The 20,275-nt window shown below is 48.4% G+C and overlaps 1 long non-coding RNA gene across 2 annotated transcripts; it reads left to right on the forward strand.

The window, feature by feature from the left end:
• The first annotated feature begins 3,084 nt into the window (after window positions 1-3,084).
• Window positions 3,085-16,307, forward strand: LOC108525036 (uncharacterized). 2 transcript variants are annotated; one of them, XR_001884195.1, is made up of 4 exons: window positions 3,085-3,185; window positions 15,067-15,200; window positions 15,426-15,558; window positions 16,138-16,307. It is a non-coding gene; the product is annotated as an uncharacterized LOC108525036 (long non-coding RNA). The 2 variants fall into 2 exon arrangements; XR_001884196.1 differs by having other exon boundaries at window positions 15,070-15,200.
• The last annotated feature ends 3,968 nt before the right edge of the window (window positions 16,308-20,275 follow it).

Below are 20,275 nucleotides of genomic sequence, written 5' to 3' on the forward strand. Positions count from 1 at the left end.
AACCAGAGCAACTCCATGGTGAATAGGAGTTGGGTAAAATGAGGCTGAGACCTACTGGGCTGCATTCCCAGATGGTTAAGGCATTCTAAGTCACAGGATGAGATAGGAGGTCAGCACAAGATACAGGTCATAAAGACCATACTGATAAAAACAGGTTGCAGTAAAGAAGCCGGCTAAAACCCACGAAACCAAGATGGTGACGAGAGGGACCTCCGGTTGTCCTCACTGCTACACTCCCACCGGTGCCATGACAGTTTCCAAATGCCATGGCAACATCAGAAGGTCACCCTATATGGTCTAAAAGGGGGAGGCATGAGTAATCCAACCCTTGTTTAGCATGTCCTCAAGAAATAATAATAAAAATTGGCAACTAGAAGCTCTCGGGACTTCCTTGTCTATGGAGCCAAGGGACAAAAAAGGGGATTACCTGCCCCTATGGGGTCCCACCTCTCCCTGTCTCTCTCTCTCTTTTTTTTTCTCTTTTATTCCTTTACTCTCTTAATAAACTTACTTTCACTTTAATGTATGGACTTGCCCTGAATTCTTTATTGAGCTAGATCCAAGAACCCTTTCTTGGGATCTGGATGAGGACCCCTTTCCTGTAACAATATGGCAGTGAGTTATTTATTTATTTATTTTGAGACAGAGTCTCGCTGTCGCCCAGGCTGGAGTGCAATGGCGCGATCTCGACTCACTGCCAGCTCCGCCTTTCAGGTTCCTGCCATTCTTCTGCCTCAGCCTCCCAAGTAGCTGGGACTACAGGCGCCGCCGCCACGCCCGGCTAATTTTTTGTATTTTTAGTAGAGACGGGGTTTCACGGTATTAGCCAGGATGGTCTCGATCTCCTGACCTCGTGATCTGCCTGCCAGCCTCCCAAAGTGCTGGGATTACAGGTGTGAGCCACCGCGCCCAGCCTGCGGTGAGTTATTTTTAAGCAAGTTATGACGTCAGAATCTGTTTAACTTGAAATCAAGTTCTGTCCCCTTGCTGTGATTTAAATGTCCCTGCCCAAACTCATGTTGAAATGTAATTGCCATTGTAAGAGTATTAGAGATGAGGCCTTTAGCAGGCGGTCAGACCACAGGGCTGTGTCCTTGTGCATGGGCTAATGCCAGCATAAGAGGATAGGCTGGGCCACATGCCTCTCTTTATCTCACCGTGCTTACTAGTCCTTCCGCCACGTGCTGACACAGCATGAAGGCCCTCACTAGATGTGGCCTCTGGATCTCAGACTTCCCAGACTCCAGAACCATGAGCAAATAAACTTATTGTTTTCTATAGGTTACCCAGTCTGTGGTATTCTGTTTCAGCAGCAGAAAATGGAGCAAGACGGTCAGGCATGGTGGCTCATGCCTGTAATCCCAGCACTTTGGGAGGCCGAGGCAGGCAGATCATGAGGTCAGGAGATCGAGACCAATCCTGGCTAACACTGTGAAACCCCGTCTCTACAAAATACAAAAAAAAAAAATAAAATTAGGCCTGGTGTGGTGTGGCGCTGTGTCCCAGCTACTCGGGGAGGCTGAGGCAGGAGAATGTGCTGTGAACCCAGGGAGGCGGAGCTGGCAGTGCAGAGATCGCGCCACTGTACTCCAGGCCTGGGGCGACAGAGTTGAGCTCTGTCTCAAAAAAAAAAAAAAAAGAAAGAAAGAAAATGGAGGAAGACTCCCTCTTCTAGCAAGAGATATGCAACACATTTATCCAGAAAACCATAACATGGGCGTCACCCTTGCTCCCTACCCCTTACCATAACCTGGTGCTGCTGGACCATCCTATGTGGGTTTTTACCAACTGTGACTCTACTTTCTGAGTAGTAGCTGCTTTTCTTTTCAAATATTATTTATGACAATGTATAAACATTTACTCCAAAAACAAGTTTAAGAGCATTCATAATTCTACAAACCTAGTTTTTTTTTTTTTATTACCATTTTGCATTTTATTGTCTAATCTGTGCAGATGCATCAATATTTTACAGTCTCACCATGATGAGTTGGAGGAACAACTGTCAACGCTGCCTGTATTCGTTTCCCAGGGTTGCCATAACAAATCACCGCACACTGGGTGGCAGAGAATGACAGAAATGTATTCTCTTCCAGTTTTGGAGGCTGCCAGTCTGAAGTCAAGGTGTCAGCAGGCCCTTGCTCCTTCTGAAGGTTCCGGGGAGGATCCTTCTGTGTCTGGTGGCCCCAGAAATCCTCAGTGTTCACGTTCCCTGGCTGTGGACTTGTCATCGTGCTGCCACTGGAGTCACGTGCTGTCCTCCCTGTATGTCCCTGGGTCAGGGCCTCCTACTGCAGGAGAGCCTCATCATAACTCGATTTTGTCAGCAGAGACTCTATTTCCAAATATGGTCACATTCACAGGGTCAGGGATTCAGACTTAAATGTGTCTTTTGGGGGGACCCCACTCACCCCACAGTAGTGTCCTGTAGTCGCCTCAGTGTGGAGGTGATGGGCGGGCAGCCATTTGTCAGAAGCTAACAGGAGGCTCCCGAGAGATCCACCTGACTTTCCTAAAGCAGAGAGCAAATCCAAAGGAAGTCCGCCCTGGTCACCACCTGCCCTGGTCACCGCCCGCCCCATGTATCATCACATGGCTTGACTTGCTGGTGGCAACTGTCCTTGCGTCAAGAGAGGAAGTATTGTGTGTTCTCAGGTCATTTATTATAGAAAACCAGGCAGACCAAGCAAAGCAAATTGCCAAAGGCCAAAGGGCATGGCGAGAGCCTGAGAACACCGGAAAAAAATGGAGCTGATTGAAACATAATTGGGTGATGGTTTACAGCTGCGTTTTCCTTAAGGGTTGCCTTCTGAGTAGTGTGAGAGATGCTAAGTTCCCCACTTCACAACGGACCCTGCTTTTGTGAACCTAAAGGAGAGGCTGCAAAGTCCCCGTTCACTCCTGATATGGTTTGGCTGTGTCTCCACCCAGAATCTCATCTTGAATTGTAAGCCCCACAATCCCCCTGGGTGGAGGGAGACACCAGGTGCAGGTAATTGAATCATTGGGGCGGTTTGCCCCATGCAGTTCTCGTGACAGTGAGTTCTCACGAGATCTGACGGTTTTATAAAGTGTCCGGTAGTTCCTCCTGCCTTCAGTCTCCTGCCTGCTGCCTCGTGAAGCGGGTGTCTTGCTTCCCCTTCAACCACGGCGTAAGTTTCCTGAGCCCTCCCCCGCCATGGTGAACGGTGAGTCAATGAAACCTCTTTCCTTTATAAATTACCCGGTCTTCGGCAGTTCCTTATAGCAGTGTGAAAACAGACTAATATAGCTCCCAAGGAACCAACTTGTGACTTTCTTTGCATCACAAACGACCCCATCTGACCAGGGTGCAAACGGCTTGGGAGGCACAGCATTTCTTCCTGGAGGCAGAAAGGAGGGGAGTGCTGAGAAGTAGGGTCGTGGGTCCCCACACCAGGTCTGAATCCCTGCTGGCTGCCTTTGTAGGCTGGAGGGGAAGTGGGCCCTGGGTGCAGGACCCCTGCAGGAGGCCATCACAGGGTCCCTCCTGGAGCTCCAGGCAGGAGGAGCCACAGGCTCTCAAGGTCACTGGGACCCCGTACCTATGGACCTGAGCCTCTCACAGCACGTGCGTCCCCCACTGGTTTCTGTTTTTCCTAATGAGGTTGCTTCTGGTCTTGTCTTAGGATCTTTGACCGTGAGTCCCACTATCTGGAACTCTTTCCCATGAGAACTGCTCAGGGCTGGCTTCATCTCCTCCTGCTTCAGGTCTCAGCTCCAGTGTTCTCCCTCATGAGCCCCCAATCACTCTGTCCAAAGGCCCGCCCTTCCTCCCTCCCTGGCCTTGTCTGCTTGCTTTCCTGGATGACTTTCCTTCCTGGGAAATCTACACAACTTCCCTGTTGGTTTCTTGCCTAATAAAAGCAGAGCCTCATGGGATTCCCCGGTGTCCCCAGAACCTGGGAAGGTGCCTGAATGCAGGAGGGCTCAGGGCACTCAGAGACGGCCTCAGACAGGAGCCAGCAGAACAGCCAATGCAGCAAGGCCTTCTGCTCCATCGTCCCAGCTGCCATATCACACTCAGGTCCCAGCCTGTGCTGCCTCCAGCCTGCTGTCCCAGGATACAGTGTCCCAGTGCCAGCCAGCCCCTGCCCCACACTGCTGCCCCTACACCCATCCTGCAGGTGTTCTTCGAATGGAACCTCTAGCATCATTTGCCCAATCCCGATCACTGTCCCGCTCCACCTGCGGACATATCTTCCCCACTCTGCCTCCTGGCCCCTGTACAACTGGCTCCCCAGGCTCCAGTGGGACATGGAACCCCAACTAGTAAAAGAGGCAACCCATTTGCCATGCAGGTCAAGACAGTTATGGCCCCGGAAGCTCAGTCCCCAGACTCTGGTAAGAGCTACCCCTGAGCAGGTGATGGTCCTCATCACAACAGCAACAGTGATAGCTGGTGTATACTAAGTGCTTTTGCATCCCACCCACTGTCCCGAGCCACTCCCCGATAGGAGCTCCCTTATTTCTCTAATAGCCCTGTGAAGTCGGCTGCCTCGTCTCTGGGTGTGGCGATGGAGAGACTGCAGGGGTTGCTCTGAAACAATCATTTGACTCTTGTGCCCTAGAGCTCTGTGACCAGAACTGGGCGCCCTCTACTTTGTCTTCTTGGACAGCTCATTTCTGCGTCCAATGCAACAAAATGTGGATTTTCCCCCCCACAAATAGTTCAAAGAAGCAATTGTCCTGATGTGGTAATGTGACTTTTGACATAATGGAGATATTTTCCGCCCTCATTTTTATAATTAGTATCCAAATTACTCAAAGCAAATTTTGCATTTATGAAATTTAAAAGCAAAGGGTTTCTAACCTGACATCTAAACTTTTCACAATTCCCATCTCCACCTACCCATCAACATCCACTTAGCAACGTCCACATTATACTCCCACAGTGCCATACGTAATTTTCCTAACATGGGACATTTTTAAAAAGAGTTGTCGGCTGGGCACAGTGGCTCACACCTATAATCCCAGCACTTTGGGAGGCCGAGGCAGGTGGATCACCTGAGGTCGAGAGTTCAAGACGAGCCTGACCAACATGGAGAAACCCCATCTCTATTTTTTAAAAAAGTCAAAATTAGCCAAGTGTGGTGGCACATGCCTGTAATCGCAGCTACTCGGGAGGCTGAGGCAGGAAAATTGCTTGAACCTGGGAGGCAGAGGTTGCGGTGAGCCAAGATCGCACCATTGCACTCCAGCCTGGGCAACAACAGCAAGACTCTGACTCAAAAAGAAAAACATAAAGAGTTGTCAGTGTAGTAGCATAATTTTTGTAACTGTGGGTAGGGATTAGAAATCAGGAGAAAGAAGGGAAAGAGAATGAAGCAAGCTGTCATTTAAGCTTTCATATCTCAAGAAGACATTAAACAAGATTGTTTTTCAATTTAACAACAGCAGAAGTTGCTGTCTGAATTTGTCAAAAAAAAAAAAATCCTAAACTGTCATAAGCCCTGATCCAATTATTTTGATTATTATAAGAAAAACATGGAAATGTCTTAGAGGAAAAAAATGCTTGAATGCCCTGATTATGAGCTCTTTGAAGGTAGGAATTATTGAGATATAATTCACATGCCATTGAATTCACCCACAAAAGTATACAATTCAATGTTTCCTAATATATTCACAGGATTGCACAACCATTGCCACTACATAATTTTAGAACATTTTTAGTGGGCAAAGGACATGAACAGACACTTCTCAAAAGAAGACATAAATGAAGCCAATAAGCATATGAAAAAACCCTCAATATCACTGATCATTAGAGAAATGCAAATCAAAACCACAGTGACATACCATATTAGTCAGAATGGCTATTATTAAAAAGTCCAAAAACAAAACAAAAAAAAAAACAAAAAAGTTGCTGGTGAGATTGTAGAGAAAAGGGAACTCTTACACACTGTTGGTGGGAGTGTAAGTTAGTTCAACCGTTGTGGAAAGCAGTGTGGCAATTCCTCAGATAGCTAAAAGCAGAACTACCATTCAACCCAGCAATCCCATTACTGGGTCTATACCCAGGGGAATATATATCATTTTACCGTATAAGACATATGTATGTGAATATTAATTGCAGCACTGCTCACAATAGCAAAGACATGGAATCAACTAAATGCCCTTCAATAACAGATTGGATAAAGAAAATATGGTACATCTACACCATGGAATACTATGCAGCCATATAAAAGAATGAGATTATGTCTTACGTGAACAAGAATGGATCTGGAGGCATTATCCTTAGCAAACTAACACAGGAAGAGAAAACTAAATACCACGTGTTCTCATTTATAAGTAGGAGCTAAATGATAAGAACTTATGAACACAAAGAAGGAAACAACAGATACTGGGGTCTACTTGAGGGTGGAGGGTGGGAGGAGGGAGAGAAGCAGAAAAGATAACTGTTGGGTACTGGGCTTAATACCTGGGTGATAATATGTAAAACAACCTCCTGTGACATATGTTTACCTAGGTAACAAACCTTCACATGTACCCACAAACCTAAAATAAAAGTAAATTTAAAAAACAAAAATGAACAAACCATCTTAAAAATAACATTTTTGACCTCCTAAAAGAAATCCTGTATACATTAGCAGCCACACTCCAGTCCCTAACCCAACCCCATCCCTACCACTCCACTTTCTGCCGCTACGAATTTGCCTGTCCTGTACCTTCTGGATGAATGGACTCATGCAGCATGTGGTGGCTTGTGACTGGCTCCTCTGATGTGACACAGTATTTCAGAGTTCATCCATGTTACAGCATGCCAGTACCTCATTCCTTTTTATTACTAGGTAATGTTCCATTTTGCAAATGTACCACAATTATGTTTATCTCCTCATCAGTTGACAATTGGGTTGTTTCTACATTTTGGCTATTTTGATTAATCCTGTTATGAACATTCATGTACAGGTTTTTGTGGAAACGTGTTTTCATTTTTCTTGCATATATACCTAGCAGTAAAGATTTATATTTACTGAGAAAAATCTTCATCTAATCAGCCATGCAAACTTGCATATTAGTAATAAGTGACATTTCATTCTTCATATAATTCTTGATTCTTTATAAAAGGAGAAAAATAAATTGGCACTTAAGTTTTTTGTTTGTTTTGTTTTTGAGTCAGAGTCTTGCAGTGACACCCAGGCTGGAGTGCAATGGCACCATCTCGGCTCACTGCATCCTCTGCTTCCCAGGTTCAAGAGATTCTCCTGCCTCAGCCTCCAAGTAGCTGGCATTACAGGTGCCTGCCACCAGGCCTGGCTAATTTTTTTTTTTTTTTTTTTTTTTTAGCTGGAGTCTCACTCTGTCACCCAGACTGGAGTACAGTGGTGCGGTCTCGGCTCACTGCAAGCTCCACCTCCTGGGTTCACGCCATTCTCCTGCCTCAGCCTCCCAAGCAGCTGGGACTACAGGCACCCGCCACCACACCCGGCTAAGTTTTTGTATTTTTAGTAGAGACTAAAATAGTGGCCAGGATGGTCTCCATCTCCTGACCTTGTGATCCACGCGCATCGGCCTCCCAAAGTGCTNGAGTCAGAGTCTTGCAGTGACACCCAGGCTGGAGTGCAATGGCACCATCTCGGCTCACTGCATCCTCTGCTTCCCAGGTTCAAGAGATTCTCCTGCCTCAGCCTCCAAGTAGCTGGCATTACAGGTGCCTGCCACCAGGCCTGGCTAATTTTTTTTTTTTTTTTTTTTTTTTTTAGCTGGAGTCTCACTCTGTCACCCAGACTGGAGTACAGTGGTGCGGTCTCGGCTCACTGCAAGCTCCACCTCCTGGGTTCACGCCATTCTCCTGCCTCAGCCTCCCAAGCAGCTGGGACTACAGGCACCCGCCACCACACCCGGCTAAGTTTTGTATTTTAGTAGAGACTAAAATAGTGGCCAGGATGGTCTCCATCTCCTGACCTTGTGATCCACGCGCATCGGCCTCCCAAAGTGCTGGGATTACAGGCGTGAGCCACCATGCCCAGCCTAATTTTTTTTTTTTTTTTTTTTAAGTAGAGACAGGATTTCACCATGTTGACCAGGCTGTTCTTGATCTCCTGACCTCAAGTGATCTGCCTGTCTCAGCCTCCAAAGTGTTGGGATTACAGGCGTGAGCCACCACACCCAGCAAGTATTGAATAAAGATCTCGGTTCATGTGTTTTCCTTTATTATAAACAGCACAAATGGGTCCTTCCTCACTCTGAGCAAATGTATGCATTTATAGCAATGCCACAGAGCGACTTATATTTTATCTGACATGGTCAAGAGTGTCCTAAGAATATGTTTATCAGGTAGTTGAAGTCTTCATCTTTTAAAATATTTACTATTTTTTCATTAAAATGACAGACATTTGTCTTCAAGAGGCACATTACCTCTAGTGATTTCTAATGATTTGTTACAATTACTGATATCTATTACCATATGATTTCCACACACGATCACAAAAACTACTGAAGACTTGCTTTAGGATCTGCCCCAATTAGCAATGTCTCCTCTGTCTACATCAGACCTTATTTGGATTCTTCTCATTTGGTGTCTATTCCAAGACTCCCAGGACGGACCTGCCAAGAGGTGTCACATGTCTCCTGTCCTCGCCAGAATTGGTTTATGACCAACACTGCTTTCAGTTCACTGCCCGGGGGCACAGCTCCTCAATTGTCCAAAAGGTCCTTGGCTCCAGAGTTGGCCCTGTGCCATGGAGCGAGGGGACCAATGGCAGATAGACTGGCCTCAAAACCAAGTCCCTTTTCAGTTACTTTTTCCCAAAGCAGAAAAGTTCCTTTTGTCCCATTTGAGAAAAAATAGGGGGCAGCTTCTCCTCTGTGTGCCTGGGGAGACATCCCTTGAGACACTCTGGGTTGTAAGGGGAGCCCCAATCAGGCCAGCTAACACAGGGAAGGGGATTTTTTTTGGCTATGTCAATAAACGCAGCAATAACATGGGTGCCAGGTACAAACTGAAGGCAGCTCTGAGGGTGTTCCTGGGAGCCTTGTGGCTCTGTTCCCACCAGTGCCTGCCGTCCTCAGGCCGGTTTCCACAGTGTTGCCTGCTCATCCTCAGCCCAGGACAGGGAACGTCCTGGACAGCCCGCAGTGGCTGGGCTCCGGCTGGCTGAATCACAAGTCTCAGAAGAGTGGAAGGGAGTAAGAATGGGTGCGCTGGGTTCAGTAACATCCCCCCAGTTCATGGCCACCTAACACACACCTGAAACTGTGACCTTATTTGGAGTAGGGTCTTTACAAACATAATCAAGTGAAGAGGAGGTCATACTGGATGAGAGTGGGCCCTGAATCTGACGGCTGGTGGCCTTAAAAGAAGAGGGAGATCTGGAGATGAGAGAACGCCATCGGGAGATGCAAGTGGAGAGTGCAGTGATGCACCCACCAACTGGGGAGCACCGAGGGTTGTGGGAGCCACCAGGAGCTGAAGGAAACAGGGAAGGACCCTTCCCTAGAGCCTTTAGAGGAGCACAGCCTTCCCACACGTGGATGTAAGACTTCTGGCCTCCAGAACTGTGGGAGAGTCAAATCCTGTGGCTTTCAGCCCCCTGGTTTGTGTAACTTGTTCTGGTAGCCCCGTGACACTTGCAAGTGGAAAAGCAGCCACATGGGCCCCCAGCAGGCAGTGACAGCTAAGGGCTGCAAGCTCACTCCCTCTCAGTGCTCAGACACCCTCTGCCGCCTTCCAGGGAAAGGCACAGCTCTGCTGGAATCCTCCCCACAGCAACAAATGTCCTTAACCTATTGTCACAATGGTTCTAATAAGAAAGAAAACGTATTCCACCATGGGGCCTGAGATTTCCTCTTGGAGCCCCCATTCCCAGTACTTGATATTGTTTATCCTCTGTAAATGGCTGAAGCCACAGAGTTGTCTGTTATTTTCCTCCTTGCATAAAACCTGGAGCTCTGTAGTCAGGGAGGGACTCAGAGCCCCCTCTACCTGCCTGGCTCAGGCAGCACCCTCAGTTCCTTCCCCAAATATTATATTTCTAATACACTGTGAGCTGAAAATTCAAGTAACCAAGCTTGCATGAATTGTCTTTGGGTGTAAGTAGGTTGGAAGTGACAGCCTGGGGCTCAATTATCAGCAAAATGTGTAAGATTTAGTACCTGAACTTTCTAATATTTAAATAGACTCTTCAGAGGTCTTTAGAATTTGCTTCCTGATTCTGGGTCCTGTTGCCCCTGGTGCAGAGAGCTGTCCCTGCACCTGCCTGGGCCAGTTCCTGACTGCAGCCCCAGCTACAGAGGCTGTGAGTGCTGAAGCTCAGCCCTTTCTCTGTTATGGAAACACCAGGGGTTCAGTTTAGAGTCCTGCTGTTCACTGCAAAGAAAGCCAGTGACTGAGACAATGAGCCTTGCCAAAGAAGAAGGCTTTAATCGGGTGCTGCAGTGGATGAGAAGGAAGATGTCTCAAAGGCCTCTTGCTGGCCGACTAAAGTTAGGGCTTTGTAGAGCAAGGAAGAAATGTAACAATGTATGGGAAAACAGGAACTCGGGAGGGTTAAGGAAGCAAGCATGATGAATGAGGGGCCTGGCTTCTCACTGTGTGGATGCAGTGAACTGGTGAGTTTCAATTCGTCAATACCTTTTCAGAGGCCTGGAGGAGTCCTTTCCCAGGAAGGAACTTAGATAAAACAAATTTAAGTTTCAAGCTTAAAGACCAAAAGGGTCAATTTCTCTGTATATCCCAAAAAACTGTCTATGGGACTGCTGGGTGGATTTCACTTCAGTTACCCCAGCTGCTCTGGGGCCACGGAGCTCACAGCCTTCCCCTCTACTCTTCCCTCCCTCTAGGGAGCTAAGCCCGGTGAGAGCCCGCATACCTTTCTCAAGGGTGTCCCTGGCATTCTGCGGGTTCCTTTGGGTCAGTGGTTTTCAATCAGCATAAATTTCTGGAATCCCGTATCGAAATGAAGTCAGAGGGCAGAGCATGAGTTGTGTGAGCTGCTGGCCTTCAAAGGTCCTTAAGGGTCTGGTTCACAGAGGCAGGGGCAGCCCAGGCTCTGCACCTGCCCAGTGCAGGGGGCAGATTCTGGGGCTTAGCCCACATGTTGAGAATACGCTTTAGGTGGCAGTGCCTACCTTCTCCTGCTTGTCCTCTGAAAGAGGTCATGTTACTCCCAAGTGATTTTTTATTGATCCTGGGTCTCGTCTCCGGCCCCCCTTTTCCCTCATTTCCTCTCCTTGAGCAGGCATCTATTTTTTTTATTTTTTTGAGACAGAGTCTCATTCTGTCGCTCAGGTTGGAGTGCAGTGGCTTGATCTCAGCTCACTGCAAGCTCCGCCTCCTGGGTTCATGCCATTCTCCTGCCTCAGTCTCCAGTGTCGCTGGGACTGTAGGCACCCGCCACCACCCCCAGCTCATTTTTTTTTTTTTTTTTTTTTTTTTTTTGTATTTTTAGTAGAGACGGGGGTTCACTGTTAGCCAGGATGGTCTCGATCTCCTGACCTTGTGATCCGCCTGCCTCAGCCTCCCAACGTGCTGGGATTACAGGCGTGAGCCACCGCGTCTAGCAAGCAGGCATCTAAGTCTCCACCTACTGTGATAGGTTAGCAATGAGGCCCGGCTTCAAGTTCTTTAAAGGAGGGTCTACAGCCCAAGTCAATGGGGAGAAACTTTGCTGCTTTTTTTTTTAATGTGGTAAAACACATAATGTAAACTTTATCCTTTAACTGTTTTTTGTTTTGTTTGTTTTTTGCTTTGTTTTTTTTGAGACAGGGTCTCCTTCTGCCCCCCAGTGTCGTGAACATGGCTAACTGCCCCTGACCTCTCGGGCTCAAATGACCCTTCCCATCAGCCTCCTGGGTAGCTAGGACTATAGGTGTGCACCACCATGCCCCACGATTTTTTTTTTCTGTAGAGATGGGGGGGGGTCTCACAATCTTGCCCAGGCTAGTCTTGAACCCTGGACTCAAGCAATTCTCCCAGCCTCCCAAAGTGCTGGGATTACCGGTGTGAGCCACGGCACCCGCCCCCATCCATCTTTTTTTTTTTTTTTTTTTNAAACACATAATGTAAACTTTATCCTTTAACTGTTTTTTGTTTTGTTTGTTTTTTGCTTTGTTTTTTTTGAGACAGGGTCTCCTTCTGCCCCCCAGTGTCGTGAACATGGCTAACTGCCCCCTGACCTCTCGGGCTCAAATGACCCTTCCCATCAGCCTCCTGGGTAGCTAGGACTATAGGTGTGCACCACCATGCCCCACGATTTTTTTTTTCTGTAGAGATGGGGGGGGGTCTCACAATCTTGCCCAGGCTAGTCTTGAACCCTGGACTCAAGCAATTCTCCCAGCCTCCCAAAGTGCTGGGATTACCGGTGTGAGCCACGGCACCCGCCCCATCCATCTTTTTTTTTTGAGACGGAGTCTTGCTCTGTCGCCCAGGCTGGAGTGCAGTGGCCGGATCTCAGCTCACTGCAAGCTCCGCCTCCCGGGTTTATGCCATTCTCCTGCCTCAGCCTCCCAAGTAGCTGGGACTACAGGCGCCTGCCACCTCGCCCGGCTAGTTTTTTGTATTTTAGTAGAGACGTGGTTTCACCGTGTTAGCCAGGATGGTCTCGATCTCCTGACCTTGTGATCCGCCCATCTCGTCCTCCCAAAGTGCTGGGATTACAGGCTTGAGCCACCGCGCCCGGCCCCTTCCATCGTTTTCAAGTGTGCAGTTCTGTGGCACTACACACAGTCACACTGCTGTGCAGCCATCACCACCCTCCAGCTCCAGACCTTTTCCATCTTCCCAAACTGAAACCCTGTCTCCACGAAACACGGATGCCTCGTTCCTCCTCCCCCAGCCTCTGGCACCCCTTCCACTTTCCGTCTCCTTGGCCCTGACTCCTCCATGTTCCTCACCTGTGTGGCTCAGCAACACGTGTCCCTCTGAGACGGCTCACTGCACTTAACACAGTGTCCTCTGGGGCACCCGTGTCGTAGCATGGAGCAAAGTTTCCTTCCTTTCAAGGCTGAATTTGATTCCATTGTTGAGGTTCTTTTTACACAGCAAAGTGTGCAAACCACTGGGGACAGGGCTACTGCTGCCGGCCGTGACCCTGAAGCCCTCTGTCCCAGCCCTGCACAGAGCTGGACTCAGCTGCTGCTCCCGTTCCCTGCCTCTCCTTCTCCCTGCCTGGGAACAGCTGCCAGGCTACTGCACAGGGTATGGAGAGGGAAGGCGCACCTGGCTGCCTTGTTTTTTTTTTTTGGAAACAGTCTCACTCTGTCACCCAGGCTGGAATGTGGAGTGCAGTGGCATGATCTCAGCTCACTGCAACCTCTGCCTCCTGGATTCAAGCAATTCTCATGCCTCAGCCACCCTAGTAGCTGGGATTACAGGCACACACCACCATACCCAGCTCACTTTTGTATTTTAGTGGAGATGGAGTTTTGCTATGTTGGTCATGCTAGTCTCGAACTCCTGACCTCAAGTGATCCGCCTGCCTCAGCCTTCCAAAGTGTTGGGATTACAGGCTTGAGCCACTGCACCCAGCCCATTTTTTTTTGAGATGAAGTCTCCCTCTGTCGCCCAGGCTGGAGTGCCCTGTCTAGATCTTGGCTCACCGCAGCCTCAACCTCCTAGGCTCAAGCGATCCTCCCACCTCAGCCTCCCGAGTAGCTGGGACTACAGGTGGGCACCACCACTCCTGGCTAATTTTTCTTTTTCTATTTTTATTAGAGACGGGGTTTCACCATGTTTCCCAGGCTGCTCTTGAACTCCTGGACTCAAGCAATCCACCTGTCTTGGTCTCCCAAAGTGCTGGGATTACAGGCCTGAGCCACCGCACCCAGCCTCGTTTTTAATTCTCACAATTCTCAAGGATAGTCACGACAGGCCTCGGTGTTTCCGTGTGACCAAGGAGACATGCTGAGAAAAATCCAGTGGCTTTTCACACAGACCATGGTGCGGGTCCTTTGCCCTGGCACCTTAATCAGGAAAATTAGCCCCTAGTGAGCCCTGGTTTCCTCATCTATAACACTGGGAAAATAACCGTATCTACTCCATAACGTTGATTTGAGAACTAAAACCAGATAATTTGTGTATGGTGCTTAAACACAGTGTCCACAATTAGCAAAGGTTCAGTAAGGAGTCAATATTAATATTATTAACATCATAATGTAAGAGGAAAAAATTCAAAGTGTGGTCCATGCCTATATTTCAGTTCTATGCAACCATTAAAAATGGTGTTTACATTTTGTGTTTACAAAATTGTTTAACGCATGAGGAAATTTTTATGTTGTTAAATTTTTTTCAAGTTTCCAAAATCATATATACTGTAAGATTTCAATTATGCTTTAGAAAACCCCAGTAATAAAACGCAGGAGGAAATATGACAAAATATCAACAGTGGGCATATCTGGGTAATGAGATTGTGCATAACTATTTTTCTACTTCTCTCTCCTTCAATCTACTTCCCAAGGAGCAGATAACTGTCTCTATAATTATAAATACAATAAATCAAAATGTAAGTAAAGTCGAATGTGCACTAATCGAGCTTTGTTTTCCCATATGGTAGTGGTCCCCATCCCGGGCTGCACTCGAGGATCCCCCAGGAGCCTGTTCTCACCCAGGTCGGGGCTGCCCCCTACCCAGTGTCATCACTGGTAGGCGCCACCGACAGTCTGATGAGAAACAGCTGGCAATTTTGAATCAGAAGCTGAAAGTGGCTCACTGGTGTTATCAATACACACACAGCTTCGCTCTTATTTTGAAGTCACAGAGAACCAGTGCAGCTACACGATTAGAGCTGACCGGCTGAGCGTTTTGTGATCTGAATTATCAGCACCTGGAGAGCAGGGCGCCTCCCAATGAGTGTTGATCTCAGCGCTGGCAGCCCTTTCTCCCCATTTTGACCTGTTTTGCCATTTCTCTCAATTGCCTCCCTGGCTCTCTCTAAGAAGCAGGGACGAGAAAGGACCGCTGAGGAAACTGAAGAGGCCAAGAGTTGATTCTGTGCCCAGCTCAGACCGTGGCTGATGCTCAGAGGCACGTGGGCTCTTGGAGGGTGGGGATGAGCTGGGCAGCCCCATGGCTCCGCCTGGCAGGGCCCCCATGCTGTGCTTCTGTGTGCTCCACAGCAGCCAGTTCCAGGCACAGGGCATCCCTGGTGCACTTGGCAGGTGATTGACTCAGTGCCGCGATCGCCACGGGACCTTTTGAGGATGATGCCCAGAATCTCTGTTTTACTCCGAGGAACACAGCAGCTGCCAAGGTTGGACATCACTCTTCCTAACACCTGGGAGATACATAAGGAGTGCTTTAAATGATTTCTAGTGGTTCAAGAGGGGCCCTGAATGTGTGGATGCTCCAAGCTCCCCTTCTCTTGGCACTTAGCTGTGTGGTCATTCATAGCCCAGCAACTCACCTTACAGAGGTCAGGAGGGAGGGGAGGCTACACATCTGCTTATTAATTCATAGAAAGCCTTGACCCTATCAGTGCCAAGTCCCAGCGTTTTGTTGAACCACTTACATCAAGACAAGGCATTTGTGCTGCGTCAACTCAGCAGTGATTGCCAGAGTCCTGTATTCATCATTCCTCCCGGTGCTGTCCTTTTAAAAATAATCTACACGTGAGTATATCATGAAAGTTTGTGCCAAACTGGTACAAACTGGTAAGCTTTTCTTTTTCTTTCTTTCTTTTTTTTTTTTTTTTTGAGATTGAGTATTGCTCTGTTGCCCAGGCTGGAGCGCAGTGGCACGATCTTGGCTCACTGCAACCTCTGCCTCCCAGGTTGAAGCGATTCTCCTGCCTCAGCCTCCCAAGTAGCTGAGACTACAGGCGCATGCCACCATGCCCGGCTAATTTTTTTCTTTCTTTTTTTTTTTTTTTTTTTTTTTTTTTAAAGATGGGGTTTCACTGTGCTAGTCAGGATGGTCTCGATCTCCCGACCTCATGATCCGCCTGCCTCGGCCTCCCAAAGTGCGGGGATTACAGGTGTGACCCACCATGCCTGGCCAGCTTTTCTTTTTCTCTGAGTTTGTGGTCTCCTGCCAGGACGTCCCATCAGTTTGGAATAAATGGACACATCCCTTGGCCCTGCATTTACAGACCCCACCCCATCACTCAAGTCCCCATGTCCCCTCTCCAGATCTGTACCCACAAAGCACCATGCTGAGATCGCCTGACTGCCCTGCCTTTGACCTTCCAGGCAGCAGCATTCCCAGGAAGGGAGTGACCCCAGGCCTCTGTGGGAGAATTGCAAATGGTGGCACACCCTTGGTTTTCCAGGGTTAGACCCCCTATATGAGTCTGAGAGCCCTACAAACCCAACTGTGGCTTTGAAATTCATCATGGGGTCATTTTCTGTATTTGAAATAAAACTGGAGAAAATGAGATTTCAATCTCCGTTTGGCTTTGCTAATTTTCCAAAAGGTTTGCGCTGAGACAGCGAACAGCAAAATGGAACTTTCTTGACAACAGAAGAGTGCATTTGCATCGCCTTCAAAGAGAAGCGGGCACAGCCATGCCCTTGCTCTCTGGGAGTCCCCGTGCAGACTGGTGGAGGTGCTTGGAGCACCTGTCAGAGGGCTGGTGTCCAAGAGCCAGGGGGGTCCCTACCCAGCTCCCACTCACCCCCGCAGCAGAGACTGCATGAGGCTTGGTTTCTCTGCCTGTGAATGGGGACCACGCCAGGGACACAGTCCTCATCCACACTGCCCACCGGCACCTAGGCTCAAGGTGCTGGCAATGTGTGGCCCTTCCTTCGCTCTGCCCTTGCAGGTGTGGCCACCGGTGCTGCACAGGCCTCTCAGGCATCTGGCTGTTGTCGTTTTGCTTTTGGTTTTGGAATCTGGTCCTTGGGGTTGCTCGGTTTCGTTGTGCTTTTGAATGTCAACCTAGCATCGGCTATGATTTCCGGAGTTCCGGTGGTCCCGTAAGATGGATACAATCCCTAAAAATAAGGTGATGATCCCTACACATATTTATGACCATTTTAAAGACTCACACATGGTTTTCTGGGCAGACTATGCGGCGCCCCAGTCTGTCAGAAGTGCCTCTTCAGCAGGTGACTATCATCCTGCATGTCCTGCCCCTCGGCTGGTCACCCAGCAAATGCTTTGTTGTAAAAAAAAAAAAAAAAAAAAAAAAAAAACGAAGATAATCAAAGTGTTTCTTTCTTCCTACTCTTCTTTTTTCTTTTCTTTCTCTCTTTTCTTTCATTTATTTTATTTTATTTTATTTTATTTTTTTGAGATAGGGTGTTGCTCTGCACCCAGGCTGGAGTGCAGTGGAACAACCACAGCTCACTGCAGCCTCAAGTGATCTTCCCACCGCAGCCTTCGAGTAGCTGGGACCACAGGTGCACGCCTATGCCACAGCCAGTTAATTGTACTTTTTGTAGAGACAGGGTCTTGCTCTATTATCAAACCTGGTCTCAAACGCCTGGCCTCAGGCGATCCTCCTGCCCCAGCCTCCCAAAGTGCTGGGATTCCAGGAGTGAGCTACTGCACCTGGCCCCACTTTTCCACGGCTGGCCCCAGGGGTGAGCACACTATTGCTCTGTGTACCTTTAGAGACTGTTTTCCAAAAAGTGGCTGCCATCTCCCGGGAGCCCGTGAAATTGCATGATCTGGAGTCAGCCAAGCCTTTAGTAACTGATGTTTGTTTCTTCCTCTTCAAAATGTGTGGGTTATTCCAGGGCCATGTATCAATTTGTAGGTCAGAGTGACCCAGATCCAATCCTTACAGCACTAAGGCAACAATATCAGGGCCCTGGGTCCCTCCCTTGGCCTACAAATAAGAGTAATAAAGGAATTGACGTCAACAGATCTTTGTCATGATAAGTTATTGTGTTACAGGGATGCAAATTTCACAGCTACAGATCCTGTCAAAGTTGTTCTAAGCCCAAGCTCTGGGTGTTGCAACTATGGTTTCATTGTCCAAAAAAAAAAGTTGGGGGGGAGGGGATACTTAAAGATACTTTAAAAACTTGGTTTAGGTCAATTGCATTAAAAAACAGCTTTTCCTTCAGGCCCCAAAGCCTGAGAGTCAGCAAAGAGTGCTTAGAGACTTGGTTCTCCCCGAACCTCCACCCCCTCTCCCACCAAGTGAGGGCCATCAGGTGAGAATGATTCATTTCTCACTTGAATAGACCCTTTAAATAAAGATGAGTCATTTTTCTGAGAATAAGTCCTTGACATGAAATTGTACAATCTGTTGTCTTTCTAAACACCTCAGTTTAAAGGAAGCAGAATGACTTCAATATCAGGGTCTGTAACAGGCACAAAGAAGGGGCAGGGAATGGGGCCTGGGGAGGACTGAAGACCCTTTGGTGAGTTTCAGGAAGGTAAATAATGACTTACCAGAACGACAGCATGGCTGTCTTTCCTGTGAAAAGCCAGTGTTGAAACATGAGTGTTTGTTCATCCGCAGCTTTGGGCTGTGATGTCTGCAGTGTTTAATAAGTCATTTTTAATTAGCTTCCATCTACCGTGGTGCGTGGCTGGCTGTCTTTGCACAGCTCTCCGGGCTGTCTCCAGGAGGCCCTGTTTTATTGGCCATTGATACCATGTCTGCTCAGAGATACGATCAGAAAATATTGGTGTTCCCGCATGACACACAGGAGAGGGCACGGATGGCATTACCCAAACAGCCCAATAGGCCAGGCGCAGTGGCTCACGCCTGTAATCCCAGCACTTTGGGAGGCCGAGGCAGGTGGATGATCTGAGCCCAGGAGTGTGAGACCAGCCTGGGCCACATAGTAAAACACCGTCTCTATAAAAAATACAAAAATTAGCCAGGTGTGGTGATGTGTGCCTATAGTCTCAGCTGCTTGGGAGGCTAAAGGTGGGAGGATCACCTGAGCCCGGGAGGTTGAGGCTGCAGTGAGCCAAGATTGTGCCACTGCACTCTAGCCTGAGCAACAGAGCAAGACACTGTCTCAAAAAAAAGCGGCCCAGCACATGACAGGGTGAGCATGCTGGGATTTATCATGAGCAGTGTCCTGACCTGTCCAAGAGCACAGCGTACCATTACCTAAATGACCAAGGTCCAGAAAATCTTTCATTCCCAACTTTTCAGTGGTTAGAAGGTACCAGAGGCCAGCTACCTAAGAAGGGAACTGGCCAGTTCCCAGGAGGAAAATACCGCCTGTCACTGCACTGAATTGGGGCAGCCATGGCTGAACAAAGCAGGAAGGAGCTGATGAGCATGAAGAAGGACTGGACTAGAATGAGGACCCCGGCTATCCAGCACATTTCTCAGGGAAGAGGTGTGTGGCACAGCCTCTAGAGGTCTGAGACCAAAACCATGCAGTGTGTGTTTGGTGCATTCACAGACAGCAGGGAATAGAAATGTCTGTCTGCCTTCCCCATCACCCCAAAGCCAAACTGCCATCCTTCCAGTGTGTCTGCTGCGCTCATGGCATGGCCAGCAGGAGGAGCAGAAGAAGCTGGGGTGCTGCTGAGCCCCTACTCCTCCCCACCTCCCCGCACCTGTCCACCTGTAGCAGGGGTGGCACGGAAAATCCGACATTTCATCAAGATTCAGTATGGTCCTCTCAAAGCCCAGGGGAAGCCATATTCAGGGAGGGGGTCATGTCTGGGAGGAATAAAATTGCCAAAAGAGGCTCAGAGTGAAGGCTGTGGGTTGGAGGGTGAATGAGAGAGGCTGGCGTATTTGGGAATCAAAAGTGTCAGGGTTTCTTGAGGCTCCCGTCCCTGTCTGTCTGCTTCCTTTCTCTCCGTTCCACCTCTTGCCCCTGTGAGCAGAGATGGCTGGGGCCCCAGGCTGGTACTGACTAGCAGGGGTAGAGTTCCCTTCCCTGGGCGCCTCGTCCATGTGTGTGTGTGCGTGCACACAAAACAAGCACTCCAGGGCTCCTCACCACCCAACCCTCTCTCCTCATGGTTTTCCCAGTATGGAGATTAGCCCTCGTCATGGACAGGCTGAGTAATGCCGTCGTGCCCACCCTCTCCAGATAGCCTACACCCCACGTGAAGCCACCCCCAAGAGCTTGTCTTTGAAAGACTTTATAAAGTGCATGTGTCATTTGCACTTTTGCTCACATTGCACAAAGACCTAGTTGAGGAAAGGAAAACTGCTATGATTGGTGCTGATGAGAGGAATTGCATTCCAAATGTCTCCCAACCAGAACACACTTCGCAGTAGCACACACGAAAAGGAAATGTGTTCTATCTAGGGATCACTATGTTATTTCACTGATCTGAATGTTGTCACCTGAGGGCATCTAGCAACGTGCTAATACCTAATTCAGGAAAGCTGGATTGCACATGGGCACCTGTGAAGCAGTGGAAAAGGCAGCGGAGCTAAGACGTACAACAAAG

Source organism: Rhinopithecus bieti, unplaced genomic scaffold (assembly GCF_001698545.2).
Source record: "Rhinopithecus bieti isolate Rb0 unplaced genomic scaffold, ASM169854v2 scaffold_84002, whole genome shotgun sequence".
NCBI classification, from domain to species: Eukaryota; Metazoa; Chordata; class Mammalia; order Primates; family Cercopithecidae; genus Rhinopithecus; species Rhinopithecus bieti.